Below are 19085 nucleotides of genomic sequence, written 5' to 3'. Positions count from 1 at the left end.
CCCAAAATAAATTGCTACTTTGTTGGTCTGGTTTGTTTCTTTAAATCTGCACTGGCATTAGCGAAAAATCCAGTGTTTCATGATCGAAGTAAGCACATTGATACGGAGTATCATTTTATTCGGGAGTGCATTGAGCAAACGGAGATGAATCTGAAGTACGCGAAAACTCAAGATCAAATTGCAGATATTTTCACGAAACCGCTAAAGCACGACGTATTCAGTCAGTTGAGAGCCTAGTTGGAAGTTACGAAAAATTAAGTTTACGGGGGCGTGTTAAAATGGTAAACTTAACAGTAAAAGCTTGAGAATAAAAATAAAACACTTAGTGGTTTTTCATAAATAATATAAATACAATTATTGTATATAGGTAGATAAGATTAAGACAAAATAATAATTGGATGAAGAAATATTATTGTCTAGTGTGGCAAATATAAACTCAAAACATACATGTGATGATTAATGCCAATGCATGAAGACTAGTTGTTTGAATATGTCCAAGTATGTGAAAGGAAAAAGATAATGGATTTATGGAAGAGGATTGATCAAGAGAAAAAAGTCTAGAATATGTGGTTTTTATTAAATTGTAGTGTCGGCATTTTTGCTTATAGAAGTAGAGTTGTGAGTTACCCATACGTGAGTGAGGAGTGTGTTTGTAAAACAATTGTATCATTTTAATTTGTTGAAATATATGTGAGCCGAGTTTATCTGAATATTTTTCACTAAATATTTGATCAATTATTCCTCATTTCTTTAACAGTGTCAATCATGAGTTCTGATAAGATGTTTGTGGGATTTTCTGGTCTAGAGAGGTGACCTATTAGTAGGGATGTAAACGGGGCGGGGCGGGGATTTGGTTTCCCATCCCTATCCCCACCTAAATGGGAATTCCCCATCTCCGTCCCCGCCAGCTAAACAGGGAAAAAACTGTCCCCATCCCCACTCCACGGGGAAACCGTGGGTATGAGGAATCCCTGTTTACCCTTAAATTCCCAATTACAGAAGCAGTAGCTTCTAAATTCTAAATCACCTAAAACTTGAAATGTACCATATTCATAAGTTCATAATTCCATTAAAAAAAATACCAAATCACACAATCACCTAAAAATACCAACAAAATTATCCATAATTCCATTAAAAAAGTATCAAATAACATAAAAAAAAAACATTCCTTCATAATTTCATTGCTTCTTGATCATTCTCATTCATTCTTCAAGATTGACTTCTGTTATAATTGTTGATATCTAACATTAAAAGATTTATAAATAAAAATTAAAAACTAATATATATATATATATATATATATATATATATAATAAAACAATACAATTAACTTAAAATTAGTAATTCGTATATAAATTCCCACAAAAAAAAAGTAATTCGTATATAAATTACCGCTTCATCCAGGTGTTCATTACCAAGCAATTGATTATATTTAGCAAGAACATCCGTACTCATACGAGTACCTAAAAAACAATAATAAGATAGAGATTTTAATTCAAATTAATCATCATTTTGCAGAAAAAAAAAACACGAAAAGAAAAGAATTTGTTTTGGTTATTTTCAATACCTTTATATTAGCTTCATAACCAATTTTGGGTGCACATCAATGCCTCTATTGTATTCGGTTTAAGTTTGCTTCGATGATCACAAACAACCCTTCCACTTGTGCTAAACGCAGACTCTAAAGCCACGATGGATATAGGAATAACTAATATATCTCTAGCAATTAATTGCAATGTAGGATACTTAAAAGCTTGTTTCCACCAACCCAATATATCAAAATCCTTAGACTTGATTCTAGGTATCAAACTCTCTTCTAAGTACAACTCTAATTCAGACTTAGCACCATTATCCCCATCTGAATCATTATCAAGAAAATGCTCAAACAGTTCCGGTTCATATTCCTCAATAGGTGAAGGAATATTGGAAGATTTAGACTCAAAACATGAATTACTAGCATTATCCATCTTGACTCGACTAGCATATTCAACAATCATATAATCACAAATATCTCTAACCTTTTTAATCCCAAGTTTTGCCTCTTCCTCACCATACAAGATAGGATAATAATACTGTTGAAACACATTTTCACAAGATTTTGATTTGATAAAATTAATTAAGTAAAAGTAAATATTCTACAACACACTAAGTTTAAATGCTTTGGCTTATTGTTACTAATGTGTTTGTTCAATGTTGAGTTTATAATTTATCATAAGACATAAAGATCATAAGGCTCAAGCCCTATATGGAAGTCAAGGCCCAAGTCAAACAAACCCAAGATCACTCAGCCCGCGTGTCTTCAAAACGTTGCCGTTGAAGTAATGAGACGCATGCTGAGTAAAGAAGGATCGAGAAGATCCACATAGACAACTTTGGTATGAAGCTGCTGAGCTGTCTCGACAAAACGTACAAGACAGCTGATGACCATAAGACAGCTTCCAGACAAAGTATTTCCTCCTTAAGTAAAAACCAGAAGACACAGCAAGCTGTCTGGTTGACATTACCCAAAATGGAGGAACATACTGTCACACTGACCGAAGAACAGAAGACGCTGGAATCTGATTGGCTAAAGAGAACTGCTGGCAGACTCAGTGAAAACGACTTGTAGCCGTTTCCCTCCAACGGTTATTTCGAAATTCGAAATAACCAGAAGCTCTCATAGCTCTCTATAAATAGAGCATTCAGAATCCACATTCCACAGAGAACTTTGAGCAAAAAGCCTTTACGCTGACCAAACATATACAAAAGTTCTCCATCAGAAGCAAAGCAAAATTCTTACACTACAAAGTCTATTCATTTGTGTAAAAGTCTAGAGTGATTGTTTTTCAATCATCTAAGGTGTTCTAGCAATTGTTGTTTAGGACAAAATCTTTATCACTTCTAGAAGTAGAAAGGAGAGGCTGAGTACTCGGTTTTAAGTACTCAGCGGAGAGATTAGGATTGAGTAGAAGTATAGAGGAAGGTACTCTTGTCATACTCAATTGCTGATATTGTAAAAGGTTTGAGGCTCTACCTTTAAAGAGCTCAGTAGAGGATTTGAAATCTCGGAAGTGTTCCGGGGACAGGACGTAGGCTTAGAAGAAGCCGAACCTGGATAAATCTGCTGAGTGAAGTATTTCTAAACCTTAACTCCTTATTTACACTGCTTGCTTAAAACAAACTAAAACTGACCAAGTAAAAGAGGTCAAGCTGAGTTGTGCGCTACCAACGAGAAGGTTCAGGAATAGACTCTAAGTGCTATTTCCTGACCTAAGCAACGAAGCTGTCCTAGTCACTAGTTGACTAAGCCAGTGTCTTGCTGATGCTAAGCGCCGCTGTTAGATAAACTTTTCTTAAAGAAAAGAAATCTGCCCAAATTATTTTAAAAAGGTAAAATAGTTCCTAACCCCCCCTTGGAACTATATTTGCAACCTTACAAGGGACCAACAAGTGGTATCAGAGCTTAAAAGCTCATTACTAAAGGTCTAACAACCTTGAGTTGATCCATACCATGGGCGAAAACAGCACTCGGTTTCTCCCTAGAAACCTGACAACTCAGATATTACCTGAGGGGTTGTCCATTACCAGGCCTCCCCTATTCTTCGGGTCAAACTATACCTTTTGGAAGAATAGGATGAAAAACTTCATTCAAGCTACAAACATGAGTGCCTGGCTATCTATAGTCCAAGGCCCGTTTGTACCTGTGAAAGTTGTTGCTGGCCAGTCAGTTGTTAAAGCTGAGGTTGAATGGACAGAGGATGATCTTAAGAAGCTTCAAAACTATGCTTTGGCTATCAATATGCTTCACTGTGCGCTCGATGCTGCAGAATATAACAAAATCTCAGGTTGTGAGTCGGCACAAGAGATCTGGAAAAAGCTGGAAGTCACCTACGAGGGAACAAACAAAGTAAAAGAATCCAAGGTGAATCAGCAGATGAGACTGTACGAGCTGTTCGAGATGAACAATGATGAGGGCATTTCAGACATGAACGCAAGGTTCACCAACATCATTAATGAGCTCAAGAGACTTGGGAAAATCTTCACTGAGGAAGAACAAGTCAAAAAGATACTCAGGAGTCTTCCAAAAGACTGGCAAGCAAAGAAGACAGCAGTTGAGGAAGCTCAGGATTTAACCACCTACAAATATGACGAACTCATCGGTTCATTGCTGACCCATGAGATATCCATGAAAAACTTTGAGGTGAAGGAAAAATCTGATGACAAGAAGCAGAAGTCACTTGTCATGAAGGCTGACTCCACTGACGGGAGTTCAACTGATGATGAGGAGATGGCTATGTTCACAAGAAAGATGAAGAGGCTGTTCAGGAAGAACGACAAATATTCCAAAAAGCCTTACAAAAAGTTTGATAAGTATAAGGCTGACTCAAGCGACAGCAAATACAGAAAGGACAGCTCAAAGCCCATTACATGCTTTGAGTGCCACCAAGATGGCCATATTAAGTCAAACTGCCCCACGCTGAGGAAAGACAAGAAAAGTGGGAAGAAGGCAATGGTGGCTACTTGGAGTGACAGTGATGAATCTTCATCAACAGAAACTGAGGCCACCGAGTCAGCGAAGATATGCTTTATGGCTGACGAACTTGCTAAGCCATGCATTTCTGAGCATGCTGACCAATCTGATGAGTCAGATAATGAAGAGCAATCTAATGAGGTAATCTCACTCTCTCAACTCAGAAATGAAATGGGTAACGCCCTGAGTGATCTCTATACACTTGTTAAAAAGTGTAACAGGAAGATTAAAGCACTCAGCCGGCGCTGTGATGAAGTAGAAGAGGTCAAACTGAGTGACCTCAGATACCTTCTTCAAGACAACTCAGTTTTGCATGAAAATATGAAAATCATTCATGAGTATGTCTCTGAAGTCCAGTCAGTTTCAAAGAAACTGAGGAAGGATGTCACAACCATTCAGAACCAATTGAAGGTTCCAAATAAAAACAATCTTCCGCTGAGAACTCAGTATCAAGGTACACAGTACCAAGGTACTCAGCAGAGACGAAATCCCCAGCGAAAAGTCCAATGTGACTTTTGTGGGAAGTTAGGACACACTACTAAAGTGTGCTGGCACGCTCAGCACTGGGGTGCTGACAAGTCAGTAAAAAATCCTAAACAGAAGGTCAGTTGTGACTTCTGTGGAAAGAATGGCCATACTATCCATATATGCCGCCATAAAATAAAATATGATGCTATACCTGTTGCACCTAACAAGTCAAGACCCAAAAAGAATTGGGTACCTAAAAATAACTAGTTACACTGCAGGTAAGCCTGAGATGTGCCGAGAAGTCAAAGATGTGGTATATTGACAGCGCATGCTCAAGGCATATGACGGGTGATGAAACTCAGTTCATCACGTTTGAACGTAAACGAGGAGGGAGTGTAAGTTTTGGAGACAATAAGAAGGGTAAGATAGTAGGCTCAGGAACCGTCGGAGGTAACCCTACTATTGAATCTGTCTCCCTAGTCAGCGGACTCAAATATAACTTACTCAGCGTAGCTCAGCTATGTGACAATGGGAGAAAAGTTATATTTGATGCTACTGGATGTAAAATATACGAGGGTAAAACTAATGAGTTAATCTTAACTGCCCCTCGGATAGATAATGTCTTTATGCTAGACTTAGAGAAAAAGTTTTCAAAAACTGTGTGCTTAGTAACAAAGGAAGAAAATTCCTGGCTATGGCACATGAGACTTGGTCATGTAAGCATGGACCTCCTGGCCAAATTAGCAAGAAAGCAATTGGTTGAGGGACTGCCTGAACTTAAATTCTAAAAAGATCAACTATGCCACGTTTGCCAAGCTGGAAAACAAACCAAACAATCTTTTCATAGTAAAAACATTGTCTCAACTAAACGTCCGTTAGAGTTACTACACTTGGATCTCTTTGGTCCAGTCCAGCCGCTGAGTCTGGGTGGAAGAAGATTTTCCTTGGTCATTGTAGATGACTTCTCTCGGTATACGTGGGTTATCTTGCTGACCAGCAAGGATGAGACCTTTGAGACATTTTCAAACTTGGTTAGAAAAATTGAAAATGAGAAAGACCTAAAATTAGCTCATATCCATAGTGATAACGGCGGAGAATTCAAAAACCAAGAGTTTGTTGAATTCTGTGAAGCCAGCGGCATTGACCACAATTTCTCTGCTCCTAGAACGCCTCAGCAAAATGGGGTTATTGAAAGGAAGAACAGAACTCTTGTTGAAATAGCAAGGACAATGCTGGATGAGCATAGGCTTCCAAAGTATTTTTGGGGAGAAGTTGTTAACACATCATGCTATATTCTAAATAGGGCTCTAGTCAGACCTATACTTAAGAAAACCCCTTATGAACTTTGGAAATGACGAAAGCCCAACATTGGATACTTTCGTGCCTTTGGCTGTAGATGTTTTATTTTAAACACCAAAGATAGCTTAGCCAAATTTGATTCAAAAGCTGATGAGGCTATCTTTCTAGGCTACTCAACAAACAGCAAAGCATACAGAGTTTTTAATAAGAGAACCCAAGTATTAGAAGAATCTATACATGTGCAATTCGATGAAACTGACCCTGCAGGAAGATACCAGCCGCTGACAGAAGATGAACCAAACTCAGCACCTGCTGATCAAGAACCAGCTACTGAGTCCTTCATAAAACGGCTGACCAAGAGTAAGAGTGAACCTAAAATTACTTTCACTGACCCATCTACTTCTGCAGAGAATGTTGAAACACGAACAGCACAAGACATGAATCTACCCAAAGAAATAAGGATTCCAAGAGGGCACTCCGAAAGTGCAATCCTTGATTTTGCTGGGAATACCCTGATGACGAGGAATCAACTCAGGAAGTACCTCAGCAATGTTGCTTTCGTCTCAGTACAAGAACCGAAGAATTTCACTGAAGCTGAGTACGATGAATTCTGGATGAACGCAATGCAAGAGAAGCTCGATCAATTTCGAAGAAATGATGTATGGGAGTTAGTGCCTCATCCAAAGAGTCAAAAGACCATCGGAACAAGATGGGTCTTCAGGAACAAGATGGACGAACAAGGAAACGTAGTCAGAAACAAAGCAAGGCTTGTAGCTCAGGGCTACAGTCAGCAAGAAGGTATAGACTACGGTGAGACCTTTGCCCCAGTGGCAAGGCTAGAGGCAATTAGAATACTGTGTGCATATGCATCTTACATGAACTTTAAATTATTCCAAATGGATGTCAAAAGTGCTTTTCTTAATGGAGTTATAAACGAGGAGGTTTATGTAAATCAACCTCCAGGTTTTGAGGACCCTAAGTTCCCAAACCATGTTTACAAACTCAAAAAGGCTCTGTACGGACTCAAGCAAGCACCACGTGCTTGGTATGAGAGGCTGACCAACTTCTTACTGACTAGAGGTTACGTCAGGGGTCAAGCTGATACAACCTTATTCATTAAGAGAAAGGGTAAAGATACCCTGCTGGCACAAATATATGTGGATGATATTATATTTGGTGCTACTAATGAATCTATGTGCAAGGAATTTAGCAAACAAATGCAGACTGAATTCGAAATGTCAATGATGGGAGAACTCAACTTCTTCCTCGGACTTCAAATTAAGCAAGGAAAGAATGGCATATTCATCAGTCAAGCCAAATATGCCAAGGAGATTTTAAAGAAATATGACTTGGAAAATTGCAAGCCAATATCCACTCCTATGGGCACTGACACTGTCCTTTGTGCTGATGAGAATGGTAAGTCAGTAGACAGCAAGTTATACCGAGGTATGATTGGCTCTTTACTTTACTTAACAGCAAGTAGACCGGACATTCAATTCTCAGTATGCTATTGCGCTAGATATCAAGCTAACCCTAAGGAATCCCATTACATAGCCGTAAAAAGGATCCTTAGATATTTGCAAAGCTCAGTAAATGCAGGTTTGTGGTATCCAAATACTCATGACTTTACACTCATCGGATACACTGACGCTGACTATGGACGAGACAAGCTGGAAAGAAAAAGCACCTCTGGAGGATGCCAATTCCTAGGGAGCTGTCTTGTATCTTGGTTCAGCAAGAAGCAGGCGTCAGTAGCCCTGTCCACAACTGAAGCTGAGTACATTGCTGCTGGAAGCTGTGTTGCTCAAGTCCTTTGGATTAAGCAACAACTTGAAGATTATGGTGTTCAAACAAAGACAATTGAAGTCAAATACGACAACAAGAGTGCAATTGACCTCTCAAAGAACCCAATCCAGCACAGCAGGATGAAGCATGTCAGCATAAGACATCACTTCATCAGAGATCATGTACTCAAAGAAGAAATTAAGCTGACTTATGTGCCAACAGATGAGCAGCTGGCTGATATCTTGACAAAGCCTCTAACACGAGAGCAATTTAGCATACTGAGAGAAGCAATTGGTATGTTTAATCCTCTTCAGTAAATTCCTGTGCTAAATGAATATTGAATGCTGAGTGAATTACATGCTGAATGATTTATTGTTTGCTGAGTATCTCATTGAAACTGACTGAATATACAATACTGAGTAAACTTGCACACTGAGTAAATTAGTTTAGAACTTGAACTTAAAATCATCCTTAAAGAATGCACTGACTACTCAGAATATGAAACATTTATATAAACAAACGCTGAGTAAAAGCACTTATTAGCATTTAATGCCACCACACGCAAAATGACACCTGTACTGCGCATGCGCCGAATACGTCTTAAAAGTGTCATAAGTGTCAGGGTTTCTGCCGATTGGACAACCCAAGGGCAAAACCGGCTTAAATTCAAACGGAACCCTAAACTAAAAATCCATAAATAGTGGATGCTAACCCACTACCCTCTTTACATACGCACTGAACTTTAAGAAAGCTTCAGAATTTTTCCTTTAACACCTAAGTGCTTCAGAACTTCAAAAAATGTTTTTCAACGAAAGTACTTTCTCTCCAACTCTCAAATCCTCTGACCACGCCGGTCCTTCAACTAGCATGGTAAGAAGGATGATCAAAGTACACTCTTGGGCCAAGAGTCAAGAAGTCCTAAGGAGCCGATACTTTCCTTCTGGCTTCGTCTCTTCTGAGAGACCATTCTGTGAATGGATAGAAAAGAACAAATGGGAAGGTCTCTTCTCTCTTTCCGGACAAACCTATCCCACGATAGTGAGAGAATTCTACTCCAACCTGCACGTTGATGCAGATGACTCTGACTACTTAGAGACCACAGTTAAGGGTCAAAAGATAGTGATAACCCCTGAATATCTAGCAACATTGCTAGAGATACCGAATACAGGGATCCAGTTCAGGACAACAAAGGAGCCGATACCAAAAGCCATCATAGAAAAGATGAAGGGGTTCTGTAAACCCAAAGACTACAAAGGAGAAGTACCCAGCACCTGCATGGGCAAAAATCAGAAGATGGCCCACTTTTTGCTGACCAACTTTATCTTCCCTAAACTTAGTTCTCCCTCATCCGCCTCAAACTTTGAACAATGTTTCATGTGGCATATGCTGACCAACATTCCCTTCAACATGCCTGTATTTCTGGTCGGTGCTTTCCAAAGAAGTGGAAGGAAGCTCCGTTTAGGTTCCCTCATCACAAGGATAATACAGGATAAGAACATAGAGACTGTTGGTGAAATAAGTTCAATAGGAACTGTTATCACTGCACGTCTGCTGAATGGACTATCACATAGCCAACCCCTGAAAGGTTATGACGAGAATGAAACCACTGAGGAGGAGGATCTTATGGCTGAGGTTGAGCAACCCATTGGAGAAATGGAAAATCTGACAGATCTGGATGCTATTATAGATGATGTCATGGCTGAAGCTGATCACACTGCTGAGGGTACAGAACTAACCAATGAACCTCAAACTGAGAATCCTTCTACTGTGCCATCTGAGATTGCTGAAGCTGAGAAGAAGAAGAAAAAGGGAGCCTGTTCGAAGGATATTCGTACTGTCCCGAGAAAGGTAAGGCTGATGGAAAGAAATAAAAGGAAAGCTGATCAGGACCCAGATGAGTCAGCTGAGAAGAAACTGAGAACAGAAGCAGAATCTGTTCTTGAGCCCCACATTACCCAAGAGGGGTCTCCACAAAAACAAGCCTATGTTCCTCCAAGTGAGAAACAAGCCAAAACCCCTGCGAGTCCAAAAGAAGCTCCACTCCCACCTCAAGCTCAAAGCAACTCAGCACCTGAGGTCAACACGCCTCGTAGTCCTGTCACTACACAAGGCACTCAGTGCGAGCCCACTCCTGCCAAATATGCACACCTAGGTGCTACTGAGTCAGGACGGCGTGTCATCGCCTCAGCTAACACTCTGCTTCAAGAACAAGCCCATACTCCACCAACTCATGCCCAGCCCTCTCATCCACCTGTCACTCACCATATTCTGCGTGAAATCCATGACTTGATCAATCACTTCTCCTCTGTCCAGACGCAGCCACCAACACATGCTCAAATGACCAAAATGACCGAACTCATGCTGTCTATGGTCAGTCACATGAATTCCTTGGAGGGTCAAATACGTGTGCTGCAGGATCAGGCCAAATCTCCTGCCCCTACCGTTAATTTGCCTACTGCTGATGCTGGCAAAACGGGGGAGAAAAGTGGCAACTAAGGAGAAGGAACTCTAAGTGAGAAACTAGAGAGTTAGAAGTTAGGAAGAAGAACTTTATTTTGTTTTATTTTGTTATTTTGTTTTGTAATGCTTTTTGTTGTTTTGTTTTAAACAATATGCCTAACTTCTGTTACTTCTGAAATACTTGCATTCGTATTTAACTGTTGATTATTCAAATGCCAAGTATTATATAAATGCATGCTGCATATAAATGTTTGAACTTGTCAAATATAAACCATTGAACAAATGATTTACTCAGCGCTCTGTCACTATACATTACTTCCGCTGAATACTGAGTAAAATAGAATATGACCCATAAGCTGACCTATACCTGAAATCTGATCTTAGACTTATTCAGTTAAACCTTAGAATGTTTAGAATAAAACTAAGTCAGTAGTTCAGTCCTTACGGGGGAGTTCACTTAATTAAAAAGGTCAACTATCATGGGGGAGCTCATACTAAGTTCCTTGCTGATTAGTTTTGCCAACATCAAAATGGGGGAGTTTGTTGAAACACATTTCCACAAGATTTTGATTTGACAAAATTAATTAAGTAAAAGTAAATATTCTACAACACACTAAGTTTAAATGTTTTGGCTTATTGTTACTAATGTGTTTGTTCAATGTTGAGTTTATAATTTATCATAAGACATAAAGATCATAAGGCTCAAGCCCTATATGGAAGTCAAGGCCCAAGTCAAACAAACCCAAGATCACTCAGCCCGCGTGTCTTCAAAACGTTGCCGTTGAAGTAATGAGACGCATGCTGAGTAAAGAAGGATCGAGAAGATCCACGTAGACAACTTCGGTATGAAGCTGCTGAGCTGTCTCGACAAAACGTACAAGACAGCTGATGACCATAAGACAGCTTCCAGACAAAGTATTTCCTCCTTAAGTAAAAACCAGAAGACACAGCAAGCTGTCTGGTTGACATTACCCAAAATGGAGGAACATACTATCACACTGACCGAAGAACAGAAGACGCTGGAATCTGATTGGCTAAAGAGAACTGCTGGCAGACTCAGTGAAAACGACTTGTAGCCGTTTCCCTCCAACGGTTATTTCGAAATTCGAAATAACCAGAAGCTCTCATAGCTCTCTATAAATAGAGCATTCAGAATCCACATTCTACAGAGAACTTTGAGCAAAAAGCCTTTACGCTGACCAAACGTATACAAAAGTTCTCCATCAGAAGCAAAGCAAAATTCTTACACTACAAAGTCTATTCATTTGTGTAAAAGTCTAGAGTGATTGTTTTTCAATCATCTAAGGTGTTCTAGCAATTGTTGTTTAGGACAAAATCTTTATCACTTCTAGAAGTAGAAAGGAGAGGCTGAGTACTCGGTTTTAAGTACTCAACGGAGAGATTAGGATTGAGTAGAAGTATAGAGGAAGGTACTCTTGTCATACTCAATTGCTGATATTGTAAAAGGTTTGAGGCTCTACCTTTAAAGAGCTCAGTAGAGGATTTGAAATCTCGGAAGTGTTCCGGGGACAGGACGTAGGCTTAGAAGAAGCCGAACCTGGATAAATCTGCTGAGTGAAGTATTTCTAAACCTTAACTCCTTATTTACACTGCTTGCTTAAAACAAACTAAAACTGACCAAGTAAAAGAGGTCAAGCTGAGTTGTGCGCTACCAACGAGAAGGTTCAGGAATAGACTCTAAGTGCTATTTCCTGACCTAAGCAACGAAGCTGTCCTAGTCACTAGTTGACTAAGCCAGTGTCTTGCTGATGCTAAGCGCCGCTGTTAGATAAACTTTTCTTAAAGAAAAGAAATCTGCCCAAATTATTTTAAAAAGGTAAAATAGTTCCTAACCCCCCCTTGGAACTATATTTGCAACCTTACAAGGGACCAACAAATACTTCATCAATTTTAGCTTATACCTAGGATCAATAATATTGCAACACCCATAATACCATGTATTTCATCACAATACTTGTCAAACTTTGCAATCATTTTGGAAGCCATAACCTCAAAATACACAACACCATAACTTTTCCATCCATTAAGAGCTACTTTAATGTCACATATCTTAGAAAAAAATAAATTGGTAGTTGGATAGTTTGTCCCAGAAAATATTTCAGTGACAACATAAAACAAGTGTAATTTCTTACACATTTCCTGGGCAATATCCCACTCTTCCTCTGAAGGGAGACTCTTATATTGAGAATCTTTAAATTGCAAACGCTCAAATGCATCTCTATATGGAAGAACAAATCTAAGCATCAAATATGTAGAATTCCACCTAGTGCTACAATCTATGGCTAACTTTTTAGTCAAAGGAATTTTCAATTGACGCAAAGCTTCTTCAAATTTCTCAACTCTTTTAGGCCTACCATTCCAATAAACAGCAGAATCACGAATTTTTTCAATGCATTCATTAATATGTTTCAACCCATCTTTAACAATCAAATTTAGAATATGAGCACAACACCGCATATGCAACAATGACCCTTTCAATAACAAATGGTTCTTTGATAAGTTATATAAGACCAACTTTATCAATGAATCATCTGTAGTATAATGATCTACTATCAATGTAGATAATTTGTTATCAAGATTCTAATCCATTAAGGTTTCAGTAAGCACGTCATATAACACAACAACAATATGAGGAGTCATCACACAAGCAAACATAATCAAGTAAATAATAAACAAACTTAATATCGACAATCTAAAAATATTAAACAATAATCAAGTTTCAGAATATAAATTTACCTGATAATTCGGCTCTGTAAACTCCCTGAATCATCAACATAATGTGCTATAACAACCATGTAACCTTTCGTTTGATTGCTACTCCACAAATTAGTTGTAATGACAACTCTACTGGTGTTACTCTCAAATAACTTCATCATTTTGGATTTCTCAAACTCATACAACTTCATGACATCAGATTTAGCTGTAGTTCAAGATAACATCTTGAAGCATGGTTGAAGAGAACTTACAAAGTCTTAAATGGCTCATATTCAGTTACCATGAATGGTAGCTCATTCATGGTAATTATTAGCCAACTTAATTCTAGAAACCTCTTGATCAAAGACAATTCCACTCCTGAGCACTGTTTTGCCACCACTTTATGTGCCAATTTTTAAAATTGCTTGTTTGATATCTTTTGACTTTTTTTCGCGGACATCTTTTGAGATGTTCATGCAAATGCTTTGTCCCGTCATTTGTTGATCCTCCAAGTTTCTTCTTACAATAATGACATACTGCTTTGACTTTGCCATCAATGAGTTCAGTATCGAAATCATTCCATACAGTTGATGTACGAGCTCTTTTGGATCCCAACTTTAATTGTGGCCTTATTGCATCAATTGAAATGGACACAGATGTTTCTGTTGGTTTTGAAGATGCTATTGGTTTTGAAGATGTCGTTGCTTGTGTCACACTCAAATGTGCATTTTGCTCCATGGATTTATCAATACCTTGATTATGGGAAAGCTTGTCTAATAACTGCTGACTAACGTCATCAACTGATTTCATTTTAACACCTACAAAAAACGAGTTATAGATTAATATCAAATGAAATCATAGATAACAATAAACTCTATGAAAAGTAAAAAAAGATAATGTAATTATTGCAGTCCAAAATTACTGCAATTGTGGAATTCCATTTTGCAATATCTTAATGTTATTCCAAATATTCAAGTTCCATAAACTATTATGCTTCAAAGGGATGTACTAGAAACAATTAAAACATATTGGACTTTAGGTGATTCATCTATTCCCCTCAAGACCAGAATCGAGAAGTTGATTCATCATTTTAATTACACTATTAATAAATAATATTCTATATATGTTCATTTAAGTTTAAATCACCACAAATGCGAATCAGGATGTGTACAGATAGACCCAACCACCTTCAAACTATATTCTTATCAATTGAATCTACAAGGAAAAACCTACACTGATAAACTAAGTTATGAGGTTGAAACTAGGAGACTACAAAAGAATTTTAAGAGTCCAAAAGATTCAGGCACGTTTCCTTAAGGTTGTAATCAGATTTCAAAAAATTATAAAAAAATTATAAAATTATGCAAACATTAATAGTTAAATTTTCCAAAGATCATAAGCATGTGGTATTCATCTTGCACTTCCATGGGACTGTTTTCACTATTTAAATCAATCACCTAAAGGTATATGGAGTAATCTTGGTACTGATACTTACTTGTATTATTTTTCTCTTGTCGAGGAAATGAAAGCAATGAGCATGTTGACCTAAAGGTGGAGGGGGGGGGGAGGTGGAGGTCGATGATTTTAGACGGAGATCGAGAGGTGGAGGTCGATGATTTTAGACGGAGATCGAAAGGTGGAGGCCGACGATTTCAGACAGAGAGGTGGAGGAGGCCGACGATTTCAAACGGAGAGGTGGAGGCCGACGATTTCAGACGAAGATCGAGAGGTGGAGGCCAACGATTTCAGATGGAGATTGAGAGGTGGAGGTGGAGGTGGAGGCGGCGGTGGAGTGGAGAGATACGATCTAGGGTATTACTAGAAATGAGAAACTTCTTTGTGTCTCTCTAAATCTAATCTTTATCCTTTCATTTCCTTTTTTTTATTTGGTTTAAAATTCTAATATTTGTTACTTAATTACTAAATTGTTAAGAAGTAGAATGAGTCCAAATGGTTAAAGTGATTGATAGTGTTTCATTTGGTTGGAGGTTCGATTCTCCATGTCTCCATCCAAGTAAAAAAATTTGATTTAATTCCTATATTAACGGAGATTACCCGTCGGGGATTTACGGGTACAGGTACGAGGATCCCCGCAGGGCGGGGATACCGTTTTCCGGCCCCATACCCGACTACGGGACCATATTGGCCTCGTCCCCATCCCTACAAAAAAATGGGACGGGGAATCCCCGCCCCGACGGGTACGGGTATTCCCCGCCCCAATTGTATCCTTACCTATTAGTAGTGTTCCTCTATTTTATCTTTTGTGTTGTTTTATTTGTTTTTGTGGCTCGTTAAGCTCTCCGTTGTATAAAAAAATATATACAATTATTTTTTTATCATCTTATTTCATTTTGTTAGGAGAGTTAAGGAAATTGGATTTTTATTGTTAACTTGAGGAATTATTTATAATTTATTGACAAATGCGTTTTTATTTTACCAAAAATTAAAACGGAATAATTTACTAATATATAACAAAATTATTAATGACAATGTTTGTTGTAATTAAACTCTAAAAATGATAATGATATTTTAAAAACATGTAAATACAATTTTAAAAAAATGATATACACTAATTAAACTCTAAAAATGATAATGATTAAAATTTATCCTAATGCTTGTGCAAAAAAAAAAAAAAAAATATCCTAATGTACTGAATAAAAAATGCTAAATACATTAAAAAAATCAGCCAAAAAGAAAAAATGATGGCCCCTTTAAGAAAATTACATAAAAAAAAAATCATCTACAATTAATGTTCACGTCTCTTCGGTGTTGTTTGATAAAATTAAAATGGCCTAATGCTTCCCCAACCCCCTCAACTTGTCCAAATTGGTCATTTTACCCCCTCAACTCATCGAATGTCCTATTTACCTCATTAACTCCATAAAAGTGGTATTTCTCACCCCCTCAACTTGTCCATTTATCCCCCCAACTTATAGAATGTTCTATTTACCTCCTTAACTCCATAAAAGTGGTATTTTTCACCCCTTACAATCCGTTATCGAAGCCTAAATTGATAACTTTTTTTAAACGTTAAACCTATATTTAAGCTATTTTATAAGTGGAACCTAATATTGATAAATCATAGGCATATTTTGGTACATTATCCTTATATATAATGTATTTAACTTGTTTATATTAATGTTCTTGTTATTTGTATTTTTTATTCGTTCTTTCTCTTTTCAACTTTTTTTACTACTATAAAGGGATAAGAAATAGCATTTTTATAGAGTTAATAGGGTAAATAAGATCATAAGTGGTGAGAAATACCACTTTTATGGAGTTAAGGAGGTAAATAGGATATTCGATGAGTTGAGAATGGGTAAAATGATAAATTTCGACAAGTTAAGGGGGTGAGAAATACTATTTTTATGGAGTTAAGGGGGTAAATAGGACATTCGATGAGTTGGAGGGGTAAAATAACCAATTTGGACAAGTTAAGGGGGCTGGAGAAGCATTAAGCCAATTAAAAATTAAGTGCTGAAAAAATAAATACTGAATTTTAAGTACCGAATATTATAAATGCTGAAAATATTAAATGATATAATTGTTATAAAAAATATTAGCTGATAATGTTTAACTTAAAATGTTAAGTTAAATATTTTGAATTATTAAACTAAGTGCTTTTTAACTTAATTTATTAATTTAAGTGATGAAAAAATAATAGTTATGAAATGCACTTAAATTAAATAAGTGTTTAACATATGATTTTTTTTTTATTAAGAGGTAGAGGACGAAGAAATGAAGCTTGGGACATCCTTGTTGAAACACAATTTTTCATAGAGTTTTTTAATATGACAAAAATAAGTTAATTAGAATCCCAAATAAACAAATTAAAGCTCAAATTGGTTTATTTACTAATCTTGTGTGTTGAGTGTATTGAACTAAGTTGTAGCAAAGTAAAACAGAAAGGGTTGAGATAAATAGAGTTTCATTATTGATCCGGAAGACCATATCCACATCCGGAGTCCGCAAGACATAGGAGATAAACAGTTGGTACACTTATTCCTAAGGCTTGATCTAAAAGCATAAGTAATACAATGGGCACGTCAGGCTAACGTACCTCTGCCATAACCACAGACAGAAAAGGTGGCAGAATTACACGGGCCAAGACTGAAGTTGTGGACGCGTGGTAGACCTTTCCACCTACCAGACAAAAAGGTGTCAGGAGCGGACAAGACAACCTCCATTCTATCAGAACGGTAACTTAAATTTCAAACAGATCTCTTGATTCCTCTACCTATAAATAGAAGCTCACAAGCTCCACTTGAAGTCGACGAAATCCAAAAGCTCTTAAGCAAAATTAATCCTCAAGAGCAATTCACAATATTCAACTATTCAAGCATTGTTCTTATTTTTATTCGTCCAAGGATGTTGTTTAGATCTTCATTGTATTTATTGCAAAAGAAAAATCATTATTCATAATATTTTTCATTAGAAGCTCTGTTGTTTGCTTCGGTAATAGGCAAGCAATAGAAGTATAGATAGTTGAGTGATTGTAGAGGAAGGTACTTTACAGATGTTATATCTATTTGTATAAGGTTTGTGCTCTACCTCCGAAAGAGTGTTGTAGTGGATTAAAGCCCAGAAGAAGGTATTCTGGGGATTGGACATAGGCTGGAGGCTGAACTAGGATAAGTCCGCTGAGTAACTATTTTCTAATCTCTGACTTACTGCTTCTGATTATTTACATGCTATAATTGATCTTGCATAAAACTGTGTAACTACTTATGTCTCATCATTTATTTATTTAAGTAGTGCATTGTATACTGTCATCTCATAAATTTAACATCAAGTTCAGAAGGCAATAATTGAGATCAGAACTGCAAGGGTAAACAGTTTCCTTTGTCCACCTTAAGCCAGCCTCTGATTCCAATTATTGTGCATTCTACGAATCTTGTGCTGACTAAGTGAGAATTTATTAAAACGATAAAATTACCCAATAGTTCCATTCAGCCCCCCCCCCCCCCCCAATTTGGAACTAATACTATCTCATTAGGGACCAATAATCCCAACTATGTTGGCACCCCCAGACCACCACCCCCGAACCCAAATCAATAAAAAGAAGAAAAAATACAATCAATGTCAAAAAGTGAATAGGTAAATCTAAGCAAAGTGATACAAGTCTCGGTCGTTACAATTGTCTCAAATAAAACTAGAACAAAACTGAGGATGTGAGTCCCACCAGCGAGACTCTGAACTGGTCATGCCAAAGTTGGCTAGCACATCTGCAACCTGATTACGTTCCCGAAACGCGTGTGACACAACGAAATGCATTTCACGAAGCAAGACGCGACATCCAGAAACTCTTGATGTTGCTCCCATGGGCCAATAAGTCAGCATGCCGAAGGAGAAATACCACATATGTTGAATCACTTACAAGCCAAATACGATGCCATCCCTTATTGTATGTCATGCGAATTGCATAGAGCGCACTAGAGAGTTCCGCAATATGCACCACGGAGCAAGTAGAAGGAAAAGCAAAAAAAATCCACTGAGTGTCCAACAGAATCCCGAAACACACCTCCGGAGCCGGTATTGATAGTGGTGACCAAGACGTTTAACATTTTAATTTAAGTCATTAAGTGAGTTATCAAACAAGACCTTAGTTTATCACTATATTAAAATCTTCTAATTGAAGTATTAAAAAAAAACAAATAAATTATTTTTTTTTTCAAATTGCGTAGTTTTTTTTGCTCGTAAGGGTACTTTTCACCGGCATCAGTGACTATTCTCTTTCGTAGATGGTTTGAACCTCTAATGACGTTAAAGGTACTGCTAAAACAAACAACAAATTGAGCATATACTGCTCGTCGCTCCAAATTCGTAGAGAAGCAACTATAGTCCTGAC

Source organism: Euphorbia lathyris, chromosome 10 (genome assembly GCF_963576675.1).
Source record: "Euphorbia lathyris chromosome 10, ddEupLath1.1, whole genome shotgun sequence".
In the NCBI taxonomy this organism is placed as follows: Eukaryota; Viridiplantae; Streptophyta; class Magnoliopsida; order Malpighiales; family Euphorbiaceae; genus Euphorbia; species Euphorbia lathyris.
Note: the sequence above shows the minus strand (reverse complement) of the source record.